The 17,936-nt window shown below is 43.5% G+C and overlaps 1 protein-coding gene across 4 annotated transcripts in view; it reads right to left on the reverse strand.

Annotated features, from left to right (window-relative positions):
- The window catches only part of RALY (RALY heterogeneous nuclear ribonucleoprotein), a 66,468-nt gene extending 60,488 nt beyond the window's left edge, over window positions 1–5,980 (reverse strand). Inside the window, exon 1 of one of the 4 annotated variants that reach the window (XM_044664385.1) lies at window positions 5,700–5,976. The gene's annotated coding sequence lies outside the window, so the exon portion shown is untranslated. Of the gene's footprint in view, window positions 1–5,699 lie in introns of all 4 variants that reach the window. The other 3 variants (XM_044664389.1, XM_044664387.1, XM_044664386.1) reach the window with 3 other exon arrangements.
- Window positions 5,981–17,936: the final 11,956 nt, after the last annotated feature.

The following is a 17,936-nucleotide window of genomic DNA, read 5'->3' on the forward strand; positions in this document are numbered from 1 at the left end:
CAGATTGAAGCAAAATTTTTTTACTTTATTTTACTTGGGTTGGGGGAGAGTTAGGTTTTTTTAGTCTGTGTCCTCTTTCACAACACTGACAAATATAGAGCTGTTTTGCATGACTGCACATGTATAATCTATTTCAAATTGCTTGCCTTCTCAATCGTGGGGAAGAAAAGAAGAGAATTTGGAACACAAAATTTTAAATGATTTTAAAATTGTGTTACAGGTAATTGGGGAAAAATAACATTTAAAAAAGTTTCTATCAACCAAGAACAGAGTCTGGGAGAAGCTAAGTTTAATGCAAGTTACACACCTGAAGGCAACAGAGATTGTCATGAAAAATCTACTCAGAATGAATCTTTACGATAATGAAGAATAACTATATTTAGTTAAGAGTCCTCTCTCTATTATAATTTGAGCTTCCTTGGGGATACACTGTAAAAAGTCCCAAAATACAGAATTGGCCATTTGCATGGCAGTATTTTACTTTCTTTCTTACTATAGCCTAAGTAAATCTTTCTTAAAGAAAACCCTGTCCCAATAGAGATGATGAGTGAGAGAAATTACTTTTTTTTGATTCCCTACAAGTTAGAAAGGAAAGTAAACAAAAGGATCAACCGATACCAAATTAAAAGCCCAAACAAGAAACTAGAAAAAAAAGAGATAAACTCCCCCAGAATTAATATTGCCTAGCCAATAGCAGGGAACTTATAAATTTGGGCTTTTAATAGAAAACACTTAGTGAGAATGAAGTAGTGATTTATCTTGACATGTAGCAAGCAGATTTCTGTCTTTACAAATGGCATTTATAGAATCCTCGAATGTCAGAGCTGGAAGAAGCTTTAAAGATAAACTAGTCCAACCTCCTCACATCTTACATAGAATATGAACTCAAACTCTGGTCTTCAGACTATAAAACCCAGGGATCTTCCTCACTGCTTAGATGGTAAACTTCCCGAGAGCTCACTTCACTTAACTCAATCCTGGCCAGTGAGCAGGAATTAAGAAGCCCAGGTCACTGGGGCCAAAGGGAGGGTCCTTCTAGATGCCTAATAAGATTTTTGCCCTCATAATACTTTAAAACAAATAATTTTTTTAAAAAAAATCAATGGCCTGGCCTAAAATGAGACTAAGCATGATGTGGATCAGTGTGCCTAGCTAGAGCAGTCTCTCTTACTCTTAAGAAAAAAGATGCTTTTAGAAATAAAATAGTGTGATAGAAAGAGCTCCTAACAAGGAACTTGGGATCCTAGGAGATTTGGAAGCTAATCTGTGGCTAATTTACTACATTAACTTGATCAAGTCCCATTTCTTCCTCGGGCCTCAGTTAAATGACTGTCACTTAGATGTCTCATTTTCATGACCACAATACTAGAAAAGAAAACAACACAGAAAAACTTCAAAATTCTGATAAAAGCAGTGATCTATCAAGATTTCACAACAATCATGGTGAAATAGGTATCCAATCCTTAAGCAGAGAGGTAGCCGATTTACAGATATAGAATGAGGCATACATTTTCAGATGTGACCAATGTTTTGTTTTGCATGACTCTATACCCACTTATTACAAAGGGAGGATGTCACTGGAAAGTTACAATAATGTTTTTAAAAAAATCATAAAACTTCTTAAAAAATAAAAGGGAATTCAGAGAACTAATCTACCTAAACCATAATTTCTTCTAGATTAGTGACAAGTGGTAGCCACTAAAGAATAATCATTCTAATTTTGGACAGGACAACTCTAATTGTTAGGAAGTTTTCCCTTCCATCAAGCCCAAATATGCTACTACCACCTATTGCTATCTTCTGGGACAAAGCAAAATAAGACAGTCCCTCTTTCATGTGGCAGCCCCTCAAATACCTGAAGATAGTGATCACATCCTACACCCAAGTCTAGTCTTCCTTAGGCTAAACACTCCCATTTCCTACATCCTATCATCATGGTATATCATCATATACCATAGTCCCCAGGCCACTCCTGAAGGTGGCTGTCCTCCTTTAGACAGGTTCCAGCTTGTCAAATCCCTCCTAAAAATATGGTGCCTATAACTTAATATAATACTTCAGATGTGGTCTGACCTGGACAAAGTGCCATGGGACTATCATCATTCTCATTCAGGACACTATGTTTCTGTTAATTCAACACAACAGTGAATTAGCTTTTCTGAATGTTCTCTCACAACTCATTTTGGGCTTGCAGTCCACTGTAATTCCAAGATTTTTGACCCAAGCACTTTTGTCTGGCCATACCTTCATTGTGGTATACTGAAGGGAGAAAAAAAGTCTCTGGGATCAGATTTCAACTCTTACCTCTGGCACAACTTTGTAGGACCTTGGGTAAGTCACTTCACCTCCCCAAAGCCTCAGTTTCCTCATGTGCAAAAATGAGAAAGTTGGATTACATGGTCTCTGAGGTCCCTTTCAGCTCTAGATCTATGATCCTCTTCCCTTAAAGCACAGGATTTGGAGTTGGAAAGGGACCGACTGGAGAGGCTCTAGTTCAACCTCCTTGTTCTACAGACAAGGAAATGAAGCTCAGAAGGCAGAAGGGCTTTGCTCAAGATTGAAAAAAGTAAGCAGCAGAGCCAGAATTTGGACCTACAAATTCATTCTTTACATGACACCACGCATGTCATTTTTGCCCCCAAACAAGTATTAAGCATAGGCTGGCTTTACCCAAACTGCATTGACAGAGAAAGGTACAGAAACATTCTGGGAAAGGACAGGACACAGAAATGACCAAGGTATTGTCATTAGTGCTAAGATGCAAGGTGAAGGGGGAGAGAGAGAAGCACCAATCTTCTCTTTGCTTCTAGTTCTTCCCACAAACAGAAACAGACTCTAAATAAAAAGGGAAATAAGAGATACTTTTGTTCAATCCTTTCATTTTACAGATAAGGAATCTGAGGCCAATAGAAGGAAAAAAAAACAAACTAAATTCTCCTGACCCCCTTTTCAAGGCCCTCCCTTCTAATATGTTAAAAAGACCACTGCCACATTAAACTACTTTATACCTAGTTCCCAGTTCTTTTCTCCCAGAAATTCAAAAGGCAGCCTCAGAGAAAAATAAGTAACAGATAGCACTAAAAAATGTGAAAACTTCTTCACATGTTATTTCCTTTAACCTTCCATTTTCCCCATTTTACAGAAGAAGAAACTAAGGTTTATGGATGTAAACTCCCTAATATAGTTAAGAGGGTTAAGAATATGAACTTAAACTTGGACCCAGACCTTCTTTGATTCCAAGTCCAGAGTCCTAGCCAATATGTCAGGCTGCCTTTCCAGTGCCACAGATCATTATGATGAGCCAAAACTGCTAGATTCTTTTGGAGGCCACACAACATCCTCATTATCAAGATCTTGATCTTGTCCTCCATCCCTGAGCAGTTATTTGGGTCACTGAAGGCCCCAGGAGTTCCTTGTCAGACTCCTTTTGTCCCCGTCTCTTATCTTCAGCCACCCCAGAGCAAGGCATCTAATAGCAGCTGCCTCTTCTATGGGAAGGACTGCCTACCTCCCTCATTTCCTTTGCCCCCCACCCTTGGAATCCCTGTTTACATCTGATAAGAAATGTGAGGAACTCTTCCTAAGCCCAGGTTCTCAGCCAAATGCTACCCCTAACTGGGTCGTAGCACTCTAGGTCGGGATTCCTGCAGCTGCCAAAAAGTAATCCTTCCCCCTAAACTAATCTCCCCCCAAGATCAGCAAGGTCAGAAGAACAATCTTTCAGAAAGATGATCCATTCCAATGATCCTCTTGATCTATCTACCACAGGAAGCTTTGAATTCAGACCTCATCTTCCTAGAAGAGGGCCCCAGTCTTTGAGGGGAAAGGCTGGACTAACAGTCAAGAAAACTAGGCTCTAATCTCAACTTTGATTATTAAGGTTTGTGCCCTTGGGCAAGTCAGTTCCTCTCTGCCTTCTCCACACTACAAAGAATAGGATTGGACTAGAAACTCTCTACCAGCTGATATCCCAGAAGTGCATAAGCAGCTTACCTGGAGTTCTTTCCCTGACATACTTAAGAGAAGGTGATTTTTAATGCTATTTGGGATTCAGTTCAGGAGAGGCTTTGGGTCAAACTTACTAGTCTGAGTCACTAACAGTTTCTGGGAGTTCCAAAGGCAGAGGAGAAGCTTAAATCGAAAGCCAAACTTGGATACCTTATCCCCCCACCAACCCAGCTCTCCTTATCCAATTCTCTTTAACCAAACAGGTGCCACTTCTTCCTTCCCCAAGTCTCAACCTAGATAAGAAAAGGATTTGCCCAGCCCCCTTTCTCCAATCCGGGCTAGGGGATCTCAAGCTGAGACCTCTAAGGACTAAAAGGCCCTGTTTGTTGCCTATGGGCCCCCAAATCAGCTTCAGACAGGATGCTGGAGTTGTAAGGGACCATAGTTTTCATTCAATCCTAACCCCAAACATATCAGGCGAGACACCCTGCCAGGAACTTCCCCAGAGAGTTCAAAGAACCAACAGGATGGCAGCAATCCAACAATCCAATTCAACAAGCCTACCAAGTGCAGGAGATATAAAGACAAAAGGAAAAACAGCCCCAGCAGCCCTCAAGAATCTTACATTCTACAAGAAGGTAAATTTAGAGCTAGATTACCTTTCAGCCTAGAGATCTCCACAAGCGACCCCTTGGGTAGGAATTTCTCAGAGTTGGGTTTTGGGACAAATTGCTTTCCTTCCTCTCAGCCCTTCAAAAAACCCTCCCTGCCTATTATTCTCCCCAATACCACTAAAGGGAGGGTGAGAATGGTACAGAAAGTCCTTCAACGAATTCATTTTAATTTTCTTTGCATTTTTCGTGGCCTCAAAGTTAAAATAAGGAAAATAATTCCTTGGCCACCTAAAGGTTGGGAGCTGATCTGAGTGACCTCTTTAAGTTCTCTATAATTCACATTAGAGTATAAAAACTACTTTTTCAGTGGGGGGGGGGAAGAGGGCAGCAGAGAGATAGACAGACAGACAGACAGACAGACAGAAACAGAATGGAGAAGCATCCCCCTTGTAAAGGCCCCGGGCTCTTAAGTGGGAGACAACTTCTTCCAAACCAAAAGCCCCGAGTGGAAGAGCTGGCTACCTGCGCCCTCTCCTGCTGGGCCCCGTCCAGCAGGGGCGGCCTCCGAGCCTCCGCCCGGAAGAGCCGGGGGGAGGGCGCGCCTCACTGCGGGAAGGCCGGCGTGTAGCCGGGGACCGAGTGCAGGATCGGGTCCCGGGGGTCCATAGGGTCCGAAGTCACCCGGGTCCCTCGGGAGCCGCCCTGGCCTCGGCGCCATCGCCACCCCGCCCCTTCTTGGTCACCCCTCCCCCCCTAGCTCCCAGGCCCGGCCACGAGAGCACCCCTGGGGCCACCAGAGTCGCCCGCGGCGACCCGGAGACCTGGACGGCGGCGGTTCTCGCGACTGAGGTAGGAGCGGGGCGCATCCGAGCCGCGCAAGGCGGAAGGTTTCGAGCCCCCCAGGGGAGCCCGCCGAGGCCTCGTTCCCCCCCTCCCCCCCGGAGCGCCTCTACTTATTGGTGTATTTACTCCGTCCCGGGCCAGCACGTGGTTCCCTCCAGGAGCTGAAAGTGTTTCTAAAAATAGGAGGGGGTGGGGGAGATGGGGGGGGGGTGCGGAGAACAGAAGAAGAAAAACCACCAGGAGAAGGGGAAATGAGACTCTCCTGACCCGCTCCACCCCCCGAGCCCCACTCACCCTGCGAAGAAAGGTCAGGAGCAAAAAAAGGTTCCGAGAAACAACGGGAGGCGGAGGTGGGGAGGAGCGAGGGCCGAGTGGAGGAGGGGACCGAGAGGCGGGAGCGCCCGCGAGTCTCGCACGGGCTGCAGAAAGGGCCCAGGGGCGGGGGCAGCACAGGGAACTAATGCAGGGGTGGGGGCCAGAGAAGTGGTGGCCACCCCCGTCGTCTTCGTTGTCGTCGCCGCCGCCGCTGCAGCCTCTAGCAGGCCCCCCGCGCACACCGCTGGGGAGCCCGGACGCACTGACAGCGGCGCCAGTCGGGCTGTGGCTAGTCGTTCTCGCGGTACGCACCACTGAGGCGCGAGTAGGAGGGGGAGCTCGAAAGGGAAGGATGAGGGGGAGTTGGCACCTTCACAGCTTGACTCCTCTGCGCTCCTGCCCACCCGGCGCACGCACCCCTCTTCGTGCGTCAGGGCGCACCGCTGAGGGAGCTGCAGCCGAGCCGGAAGAAGGTCTGGCCAGGGTAGGCTTCTCGATACCCCTTCTCTCAAGTCGACTTTGGAAAGGCCCGAGGTCTCGCGGGGGAAGGCGGGGCTAGGGGCGGGGCGCGAGCAGCCCGGGAGGGCCTTCGGGAGGGGGCATCCCTCCGGTTCAAGCCCCACCCTCTCGGGGGATGGGGATGGGGCTCCCCGGAGCAGAGCCGCCCCGCCCTCATCCATGGGCGGATTGCTGCGGAGCTGAGCAGGCGGGGGACCCCATCCCCCAGCATCTTCTGCCCTCTGCTTCTGCCGGGTCTCGGAGAGGCCGGACGCAGCGAATGGAGGAGACAGCTTAGTCTGGGGCCCTGGCTGTCTTCATCCGTTTGCACCTAAATGCCCCGGATCGGAAGAGGCCAAGTCCCAGCATCCCGGGTCCCTCAACCCTAACTTAAACCTTCTTTACCCTGGGGACGGGCATCTTATGAATCTGTAGAAACAACGAGGTGAAAGGATCCTGTATTGGGCCAGAAAGAGAGTTGGAGGTTTTCTTTACGCTCAGTTCTGCAGATGGGGAAACTGAGGGGAAGTAACTTACCCAAGGTTGAAGAGGAAGACAAAGGCCTCTAACAATAATATTCTGTGTATGTAACTGAACCAGATGCAGGAGCTTACAAAACACTTGCCATCCATTATCTCATCCGATCCTCCCAACAACCCTTGTGAATGAGGCAGAACCAGGCTTTATTGTTATCTTCATTTTACAGATGAAAATACTGTAACACCAAGAGAGGAGTGGACTTGCAGAAGGTCACACAGGTACTAAGTTGCAGGATCAGGACTCAGACCCAGTACATGGGAATCATAGATTTCCAGTTAGAAGGAACCCTTAGAGGCTATCTAGTCCAACCCTTTTCATTTTACAAATGAAGAAACGGAAGCTCAGGGAATTCAGTGACTTGTCTACGGGCACACAAGTAGGAAACAGCAGAGTCAAGATTCAAACTCAGGTCCTTCAACTAAAAATCTAGCACACTCTCTGATTCCAGATGCAGTCTTCTATCCATCTCAGCATCCCTGCCTCTGTTGATTCAAGAGCTGTCCCTGGTCCTCCTTCCCTGACCCAATCCAGGATCCTCATACTGCTTTCCTAAATTCATCTCAATAAACAACGCTGCCGGCTTCTTAGAGAGCACTGACTAAGAACAGAGGTCCTTTAACACAAATCTGTCCGTCTGAGGTTTCGTTTGAGGTCCCTAATTAATTTTATTATTATTATTATTAAACAAAAGATGTGTTGACATCTTTAAAGTATGATCTTCATTAAGGAGTCATCAAATTGGCCCAGCCTACATGACTGCAGGTCCACAGAATTCTCATCATCAAGGGCAGGGTCTCCCACCTCCAATGACCCTCCTGACTATTCATTGGATGGAAGTCCACAATCAAAGGCAAATGCTTTAATTAAAACCGACATTAAGGACTCACTTACTGAAGCAGAATAACATTAACAGAAATATAAATGAGGTGGTTTGTAGATGTGTGGCATTTGTTCTAATGAGGAAACCTTTTCTCCTGCAACCTATTCAAATTAATTGAGTCCCAGGCAAAAAACAGATGTAGCCTTCCTCCACCCCTACCCCCCAACAATCCTGTAATTAACTTTGTTGAGGCCTGTTCCCAGCCTATGACACTCCTCCTAGATGTTCTCAAGTAACATTATTCTACATGTTCTTGGCCATGTTATGCCCCACTACCCTCCATGTTTTCCCCAATACATTTTCATATACGTTAGCCCACATGTTCCCAGTCAGAGTCCTCAAGATGTTCTCAGTCTCAGGTCTCAACACTGAAGGCAAAGAGGTGGTGAAATGGATAGTGCCCAGCCTGGACTCAAGAAGACCCATCTTCCTGAGTTCTAATCTGTCCTTACACACTAGCTTTGCAACTCTGTGCAAGTCACTTAACCCTTTTTGCCTCAGTTTCCTTACTTATAAAATGAGCTGCAAAAGGAAATGGCAAACCACTGTAGTATCTTTGCCAGGAAAACCCCAAATGGGGTCACAAAGAGTCAGACAGGACTGAAAAAGGATTGAACAACAACTGAGGGAGCCTGAGGGCCTTGCAGTTTAGGAGTGGCCCCACAGAAATCCAGGCCAGGACTTCAGCCCCTCCTGCTTAACCTAAAATCCAAATCTAAACCGGATTAGAGGAATGAAAGGGAGAGACTGAAAGGGGGAAAGGTTAGAGCATTGACCAGCAGTGGGCCAGGGTTACTAGAATCCCCAGGACAATGCAACATTAGCCAAAGATGACAAATCCAGCCCCCAACAGAGCAAAGAATCTTCCACCCTGTTGGTAGAGAAATGGTGATATATTAAGCCATTTGCTTAAAAAGGAACATGGAAGCGGAGAGAGTAGAAAAGGTAGTAGAACCCTCTTATTTGCTCTACTTCTGTTGTTTGCTCAACATTTTTGAAGAGGACAGTGACATTACAGAATGATGTCTTGAATTGCCCGTTAACTGGAGTTGCACAAAGTCATCAGCCTTACTGTCTCTTACAGAATCATTGAAGTTCAGTGGCAGAACAAAAGTCAAGATGGCTGGCTGTAATCCAGGATGCAATGGGTAGACCTGATGTCTTTGATATCTGACCCAAGCTCTAAGCACTCCACAATGCCTTCTTCAGCAGTCTTCATGACCATTGAAGTACGTTGTTGTCATCTGCTGGAGAAGTCTTCACATGCTTGGGATAAATCCTTTAACTCACTGACTCGATTTGAGCCCTAGGTTAGCCAGGTTCAAATTCAGCCTAGTTTAACCTGTCTGCAAAGACAGAAGGTTGGAGAGGGGGGACCCTGCTGCCTATGCTACAGAATCTTGGAGCCATAGATGAGAGTTGAGTGTCAGGTAGACACCAAAGGTAAATGAGTGGCCCTCATGCCAAAGGTGTTAGTCTTTCTTGAACACCCATACACCTTGCTGTGCTCCTAAATGGGTCACAGAATCAGAGAATCATAGTTCTATAACTGGAAAGGACTTCAGAAACTAGCTCCTCTAACTCCCACATTTTACAGATGAGAGAAATGAGAAAATTAAGTGATTTGTCCAAAGTCATGTGCATCTCTAGATGACCATAACAGAAAATGTCAAAGAGCTTGGTCATGATGATCAATCTTTTTTTCTTTCCAAATCACCTTGGGTTAGCCTATGACACAGGAAGATGAGAAACTGAAGTTTTGTTTTTTTTTTCTAGTAACCTTGAAACCCTAAACATGCTCACAGGATTTCCTGGACCCTTGTTTAGGTCACAAGAAACCTCTCCCCCATCTCAGGGCTTTTCTCTCAAAGCTTATCAGTGTCTGTGGTTGCTAAATTTATAGTTTAAAAATACATTTTTTATCAGACTTATGATATTATTAACGTAAGAAGCTTCATGCAAAAAACTTCCATTACACACAAATGAATGAATATAAATAAAACTACATTAAATGAGGTGATATTTGTACTCCCTGCCTCAAAAGGTTGTTGGAGCGGGGAGCACTGGAGGATTATGAGTGGTTGCTATCATTATGATTATGTCACCATCAGTCCTTTCTTGTCACTCTCATTGGAGTGCTGTGAGGATTAAATGAGATGATCTGTTGAGATCTTTGTAACATAAAGTGTTATATAGGGGACAGCTACATGACTCAATGGATTAAGATCCAGACCCAGATATAGGAAGTCTTGGGTTCAAATTTGGCTTCAGACACTTCCTAGCTGTGTGACCTGGGCAAATCACTTAACCCCAATTGCCTAGCCCTAACCTTCTGCCTTGGAAACTATAGTTAGCATCAATTCTAAGACAGAAGATAAGGGTTTTTAAAGAGAGAGAGAGATTGGGAAAGGCTTCCTGTAGAAGGCAGGATTTTGGCTGGAACTATAAGGAATCCAGGGAAGCCAGGAGAGAGAGATAAGGAAGGAGAGCATGGAGGATAGCCACTGAAAATGCCCAGAGCCAAGAGATGGGAGTTTCATTCAGCAGACAACAAGGACCTGTTACTGAAATCAAAAAATGAGTGTGGGGAGGTAGTTATAAGTTATAAGACGACTGGAAGGGTTATGAAGGATTTTAAATGTCAGACAGAAGTTTTTTTAACTTAGGTATAATCAGGAGCCACTAGAGTTTATTAAATTGTGGGGCAGGGAGTAGAATCGCATGGTCAAGTCTGAGCTTTAGGAAAAACCACTTTTTTGGCTTAATGGAGGATAAATGACTAGAGAAACTTGTTGCAGACAGACCAACCTGCAGGTAATGGCAATAGTGTGAGATGTGGGTAGTGGCAGTACCAAAGGAAAGGGAGACATATTTGAGAGATGTTGGCAACAGATTGGCTTTGAAGCATGAAAAATAGTGAATGATCAAAGATGATACCTAGGTTGTGAGCCTGGGGGAACTGGGAGGAGCGTAATGCCCCCCATCAGTAATAGGGAAGTTCAGGATTGGGGGGAAAGATAATAAGTTCTGTTTTAGACATATTGAACTTAAGGTAACTACAGGACATCCAGTTCAAGATGTCTAATAAGTCGATTGGAAGGGGAAGTTAGGTGGCTCAGTGGATAGAGAGCAAGGCCCTGGAGATAGAAAGTCCTAAATTCAAATCTGACCTCAGATACTTCCTAAGTGTATGACCCTGGGCAAGTCATTTAACATCTTAACCCTTACTTACTCTTCTGTGTTGGAACCAACACATAGTATTGATTCTAAGGCAGAAGGTAAGAGTTTAAAAAAATAGTCAATTGGAGATAATTAAAAAACTGGAAGTAAGCTGAGCAGTTATAACTAGATAAGTAAATTTGAGAATCATTAGTTTAAAGATGATAATTTAATTTATTGAAGCTGATCAGACTACCAAGTAAAATAGTACAGAGGAAAAAAAGAAGTGAACCCAAGACACAGCTCTGTGAGACACACATAGTTAGTGGAATGACCTGGAGGAAGATCCAGGAAAGGAAACTAAGAAAAAGTGGTCCAATAGGTAGGAGAAGAACCAAGTAAGAATAATATCCCAAAAACCTAGAGAAAGAATATCAAGGAGAAGAGGGTGATTGACAAGATGAGGGCTGAGAAAAGGCCATTTGGCAATTAAGAGATCATTTGGTAACTTTTCAGAAAGCAATTTCAGTTGAATGGTGAGGTTGGAAGCCAAATAGTAAAGAGTTAAGAGAATGACAGGAGAAGAAATGAAGGCACCTTTTGTGAATGACTTTTTCCAGGAATTTAACCACAAAAGGCAAAAAAAGATATGGGATGATAATTAGTGGGTTTTCTGGAAGGATCAATAAGAGATCTTTCTAAGGGTATAAGAGACATGGGCATATTTGTAGATAGGGAAGCAACTACTAGCCTGGAAGGGATTGGAGATAAGTGAGATAATGGAGATAATAAAGGGGGCAATCTTCTGGAGGCGATAGGATGAAATTCGATCATGTGTGAAGGCAGAGGGGTTTCCCTTGGAAAGAAGAGCCACCTCTTCATGTGAAACAGGGATGAAAGAAGGTTTAGTAGCAGAAGACATTTGAGTGGCATGAAATGAAAAGGAGAAAAGAAAGATCTCTGGGTGAATGCCGTTATTATTTTTTTCCAGTAAAATATGAGACAAGATTTCTAGCTGAGAGGGTGGGAGAAAGGGAAATCATGGAAGGTTGGAGGAGGGATGAAAATATTTGGAGGAGCTGCTATGGTGAATAGGATAGTGAGTTGATTAGGAACATGTAGAAGGATTGGCCAGAAGCATGGAGGTCCCAGTTGATGTTATGGAACATAAATTTGTGGTGGAACAAGTCAGAATAGTATGATCATCTTTGTTTAGAAAGGTAAAAAAGATAGTCCCTGCCTTTTGGAGTTACATTTCTAATGGGGAGGCTACATGCAAATAATCATGAATATGCATGATATAGATAGATATAGATATAGATATAGACATAGATATAGACATAGATATAGATATAAATGGAAGAGAAAAGAAGAGAAGAGAAGAAAGAAGGAACTTGGGTAGATGAGTGGGTGGGAAAACAGGACTTCCTGCAGAAGGTAGGATTTGAGCTGAGGCTTAAAGGAAGCCAGAAGTCAAAGTGATAAGGGAGAACATTCCAAAAATGAGAGACAGCAAGTGAAAAGGCCCAGGAGTGTTGTGCTTGAGGAATAGCAAGTAGGCCAGTGTAGTTTGATCATAGAGTACCTGGAGGGGAGAAAAGGATAATAACGCCAGAATGATGGGAAAGGAAAGGAAAAGTTATTAGAACTTTTGGTGCCAAACAGAAAACTTTATATTTGGTCTCGAAGCTAATAGGGAGCCACTCGAATTTACTGAGTTGAGGGGAGAAGAGAAGTTTACAGTCAAGATATCATCATACCTGTGCTTTTTGATAAATATTTTGTCAAGTGAATGATGAATGGATGAAAGTGGAAAGACACATAAAACAATAAGCCCAATTAGAAGGCTATGGCAATAGTCTAGTTTAAAGGTGATGAGGAACTATACTAAGGTGATAGTAGCAAGGGGGGAAAGGAGATCTATACGCAAAAGGTGTTTTGAAAACGACATGTTTAGAAATGGCAGGATTTGATAATAGATTGAGTTGTGGGGAAAGAAATTGTGAAGAATCATGGGTGACATTAAGGATGCAAACCTGAGAGGATGGTGATGCCCTCTACAATAACAGGAGAAACTAGGAAAAGGAAAGAACTGGGCAGAGATCAGCCATAAGCTAAGAAGTATTTATACTTTAGAAGGGTGGATTTCATGGAATATAGAGAAAGGATAAGTTTTTCTACCATGGTAAAAATGTAAAAAGGAAGTAGCTTCAAGACGGATCAGAAATTATTAGGATAGGAAAGCTAGGTGGCTTAGTGGATTGGGAGCCAGTCCTAGAGATCTGGTAGCAGACAAATCTGGCTTTTGTTCCTACACACATGCTGCTGAACAAAGACAGAGAAAATCACTCAACCATTCTGTCTGGGTCCACTACAAATTTATGTTACGTAACCTCAACTGGGCCCTCACTGCTAGTAGGCCTCATACTTCCTAGGTACGTGACCCTGGGGAAGTCATTTAACCCTCACTGCCTATTCCTTGCTGTGCTTCTGCCTTGAAACCAATATACAGCATATGTTAGGGATTAGAGTCTAGATATATGAGGTTATACCTCTTTCCCCTGACTTGTTGCCCAGAGTGACCTTAGATTGTAAATTTAATTAATGAGGTCTTCCTTTTTCATTAAAAAATTTTTCTTATAACCCTTAACTTCCATCTTAGAATCAATACTTGATATTGATTCCAAAGCAAACGAGTGGTATGGGCTAAGCAATGGGGGTTAAGTGACTTGCCCAGGGTCACACAGCTAGAAAGTATCTGAGGCTAGATTTGAACCTAGGACCTCCTGCCTCTAGGCCTGGCTCTCAATCCACTGAGCCACCTAGCTGCCCCCCTTCTCATTTTTTTAAGAGGCAGTGTAAAGTAATAATCAGAAAAAAAACACTGAATTTGGAGAAGATCTGAGGTTGAGTACTAGATTTTTTACTTATTAGTTATGTTACTTGGGGCGAGTCTTTTCTGTGAGACTCAGTTTTCTGACCTGTAAAAGAAGGGTGGCATACTGGATGACTAGGTTCCTTCCAATTCTAAATCTACATTTCTACAATTCTGCTCTTTTTCCATCATACTATTTACCTTACACTGAATCTTGGCTTTCAATGATCTCTAGGCAGTTTTCTTGTGTTCTTTTCCCCTATCTTTAAGAACAATTATTTATTTTATTATCATGCAAAACACACTTCTTTATTGGTCATTGTTGTAAAAACCAAAACCCCAAAATAAAACCATAAATACACTAAGTTGAAAGATAGTATACGCTGATTCACATCCATCTGATTCTAATAGTTCTTTCTCTGGAGGTGGGTATTTCCCCATTATAAGTCCCAGATCATTGCATTGCTGAGAGTGATCAAGTTTTCACAGTTGATCATCATACAGTATTACTGTTACTGTGTACAATGTTCTCCAGATTCTGCTTATTTCTCTCTGCATCAGTTCACGCAGATCTTTCCATCTGGGCAGTTTTCTTTCACTTGCTCTATTTTAAATATCCCCTGGATCAAACTGGCAGTTTATCTACTAGTAATGCATTCCAAAGCCTTTGGTATCATCAGGGTGTACATGATTTTGTTCCTAGCCTCACTAGGGGCTTCTCAGGTTGATCCAGTTATAATCACTTGTATCTTAATTGTGCTTTGCATTATACAAAACACCGGCCTCCCAATGTAAGCAGGGCAGGATTATCTGTTTTGGAAACTGAGGTCTAGAAGGGTTAATCTTTCTGAACCCATGGTCATAGAACTAGCAAAGCTATGTCCCTAGGCCTTTGGGCCCCAAATCCAGGGTTCTTTGAAAATATAAATATGGAGGTTGCCTTGGGAGGTCCTTCAGGCTCCTGCTCAATGAAGAATCAACATGGCACAATAGAAGGAGGAGCACCAGCTCTGAAAGCAGAGAACTTGGATTCAGATTCTGACTTTGTCACTTACCCTGTGACCCTGAGTAAGTCAGTTAAGTTTTCCTGACCTCAGTTTTTTTTTAATCTGCAGAATGAAGAGATCAGATGACATGACCTCTAATATTCCTTCTAGCTCCATATTTATGATCCTATGATTACAATACACGTATACCTCTGGCCTTGGTGCTGAAATATAGAGGAAGGCAGGATGCTTAAGTTAGGGCCACAATATACTCACTCCTCCTTCTCTGCTGGGTGGTGTCAGCAGTGCCCTAGGTATCCTGACACTGATTAACAAACAGCAGCCCAAAATCCCAAGTGAGTTTAGTCTATTTTTTTTTAACCCTTACTTTCTGTCTTAGAATCAATACCGAGTATTGGTTCCAAGACAGAAGAGTGGTGAGGGATAGGCAATATGGGCTAAGTGTCTAGGGTCACAGAACTAGGAAGTATCTGAGACCAGATTTAAATCTAGGATGTCCCAAAGCCTGGTTCTCAATTCACTGCACCCCACCTAGCTGCCCCCTAAGTTTAGTCTTAATGATTTTTTCCAGCTAAATAGCCAATTCCAGAGTCACAGAACCATGGAACTGCCAGGCAGCATGGGAGATTTCTCTGTCATCCCCAATTTATGCCCCAAACAAAGATAATAGTCAAAGAAAGAATAGAGACTATAGACCATGAACACTAATGGAAATTCCCTTCAGTAGAAGGGATAGTTATGAGGGAGGAGGGAAGAAAGAGACTCAGTTTCCCCTAGGTTTAGCCATATCCTTTTGGAGAAAGTCCAGTTAAGAATTATGATCGATGAGGGGCAGCTGGGTAGCTCAGTGGATTGAGAGCCAGGCCTAGAGACGGGAGGTCCTAGGTTCAAATCTGGCCTCAGACACTTCCCAGCTGTGTGACCCTGGGCAAGTCACTTGACCCCCATTGCCTACCCTTACCACTCTTCCACCTATAAGTCAATACACAGAAGTTAAGGGTTTAAAAAAAAGAATTATGATCAATGTAATAACCAACCATGATATTCTAGATGTCATATGAAAAAGTATGCCTCCCGTCTCTTAACCAAGAGACAATGAACTGGAGGCAAAGAATGAGACATACATTTTTAGCCATGGACAATATATGGATTTATTTTGGTTGACTATGCTTATTGGTCACAAAAGAGGGTTTTATAAAATATTGGGTGGTAGAGAACTAGGTAGAAGGGGATAATAAGAATGATAAGAATGTTAATGAAGCATTTAAAAAGAGGGCACAGACCAGAACAGAATGAATTTTTAAAAAACAGAGAAAAGCATTACGATTTTGGAACTATTGTGATATTTATATATGTATATTTTTTGGCTTTTATATTTTATATTTTGACAAAAATAAACTTTACTGTTGGAGATTCATGGTTTTATGTAAAATTCTCTTTATGTTCTCTGTATATGGAAACAATCATATTTTCTGGCATTTATCAAATGCATAATAATAAAAACAAAAAATTAATTCTTTTTTTTTAAAGAGAAAGTCCAGAGGAAGTACTCTCCCTGCCTTGAAGAAATTCCAACAGGTCTCCAAAAGGAAACTTGTGGTAATGACTCTTTGATCAGCCCCTTACAGGTGAACCTCACCATCAAAAAATAGTTTGCAAAGGATGAGAAATACATCAGGAGTTTAATGTCAGCTACCAAATAGCTTAACCAGCCCTGTTCCAGACAAACCTTTTTCAGTGTTTCAAGGGATAAAATTTTCTCTGGGAAAGAGAGAGGCTTAGACTGAATCAAAAAAGCCAGGAAGCATCCAGGGTAAGTCTCCCTCCACAGGGGTCCAGTTAAAAGGAAACATAGTTCTCCAAAAGATTAACTTCCAAGACAGTTCTGGTACCTCTGCTGTGCAAAGGGCCAATTCCATCCCCACTGCCAATGACCCTACCTCCCCTACAAATTAGACTAACAATAAAAACAATGGCAATAGCTCACATTTATATGGTATTCAGAAATTTACAAGGCCCTTTACATACATCAGATTCTCATGTGATCCTCACAACAATCCTATGTGGTTGGTTTTATTATTAGCCCCATTCTACAGATCAAGGAACTTGAGGTTAGAGAGATTAAATGAAATTCTCCCAGTAAGTGTCTGAGGTGAGATTAGTATCATTATCTCCATTTCATTGGTTTCATCCTTCTAGACTCCATGTCCAGCTCCCTATCTACTCTTTCTGGTGCTGTCTTCCTAGGAAGATGGAGGCCAGCCTACCCAAACCCCCATCCCCACCACATACAACTCTCTATCTCCTGACTTCCCACCCCAATCCTGTCAGATCCTACACTGTTCCACTGTTCAATGCCTGGAGCTCTTGTTTCTGGGGCTCTTCCAAGACATAGTATCTGGGGCGTACAGGGAGGACTGGTATGTCTGGTGTGAGGGCTTGTTGAGCCCTTTTTAGGGCTGCTCATCCACCTTTGGTAGCTATCTGGCACCCAACTCTCAGCTGTGACTCCAAGAAATTGTAGCATTTGCAAGAGCCACACTCCAGTAAATTCTCTCAGCAGGTGAGTTAACCCAGCTCAAGGTAACTGACTCCACCTATCAGTAAGTTAGGGGGATGTCTACCCCAAATAGCTGAAGACTTCCTCCAGCAGAATGGGCAAATGAGAACAATTTGTTCCAGCAGCCATGCAGGTGGCTGAGGCAGGCACAGTGGAGTACTTAGAGTTTGGTCAAACATTGAAGACATGAAGGTCATCCACCGTATACCAGGCCATAGCCAGTCATCTTGACTTTTTGTCTTGCCACTGGACTTCAGTGACTCTGAAAGAGAAAGTGAGGTTGATGACTTTGTGCAACTCGGCTTCACAATGATGGTGAGCCTATGGCACAGGTGCCAAAGATGGCACACAGAGCACTCTCTGTAGGCATGTGGCCACCCCAGCCCAGTTCATTACTAGAAAGGCAGAGGGACTTGGGTAGAGTGGCTCCTCTCCCCCTCTCCATTGTGCCTAATGACATTTTTTCACATCCCCCACCCTTCTGCCCAGCAGCCAATGGGAGCACACAGTGGGTAAGATGGCTGGCTCATAGGCAGTAGGGCTGGAGGGGAGCAGAGTGCTCAATCTACTCCCCTCCCCCTCTACACTCACTGAGGACATTCATCACTTTACCTATCCCTCTGCCCAGCAGTCCAGTGGGAGTGCTTCCTCCCTCCCCTGTGTGGGGTAAGAAGGGGTGGGATGTACCCAGTATGTG

The sequence above is a fragment of the Gracilinanus agilis genome, chromosome 2 (genome assembly GCF_016433145.1).
Source record: "Gracilinanus agilis isolate LMUSP501 chromosome 2, AgileGrace, whole genome shotgun sequence".
NCBI classification, from domain to species: domain Eukaryota; kingdom Metazoa; phylum Chordata; class Mammalia; order Didelphimorphia; family Didelphidae; genus Gracilinanus; species Gracilinanus agilis.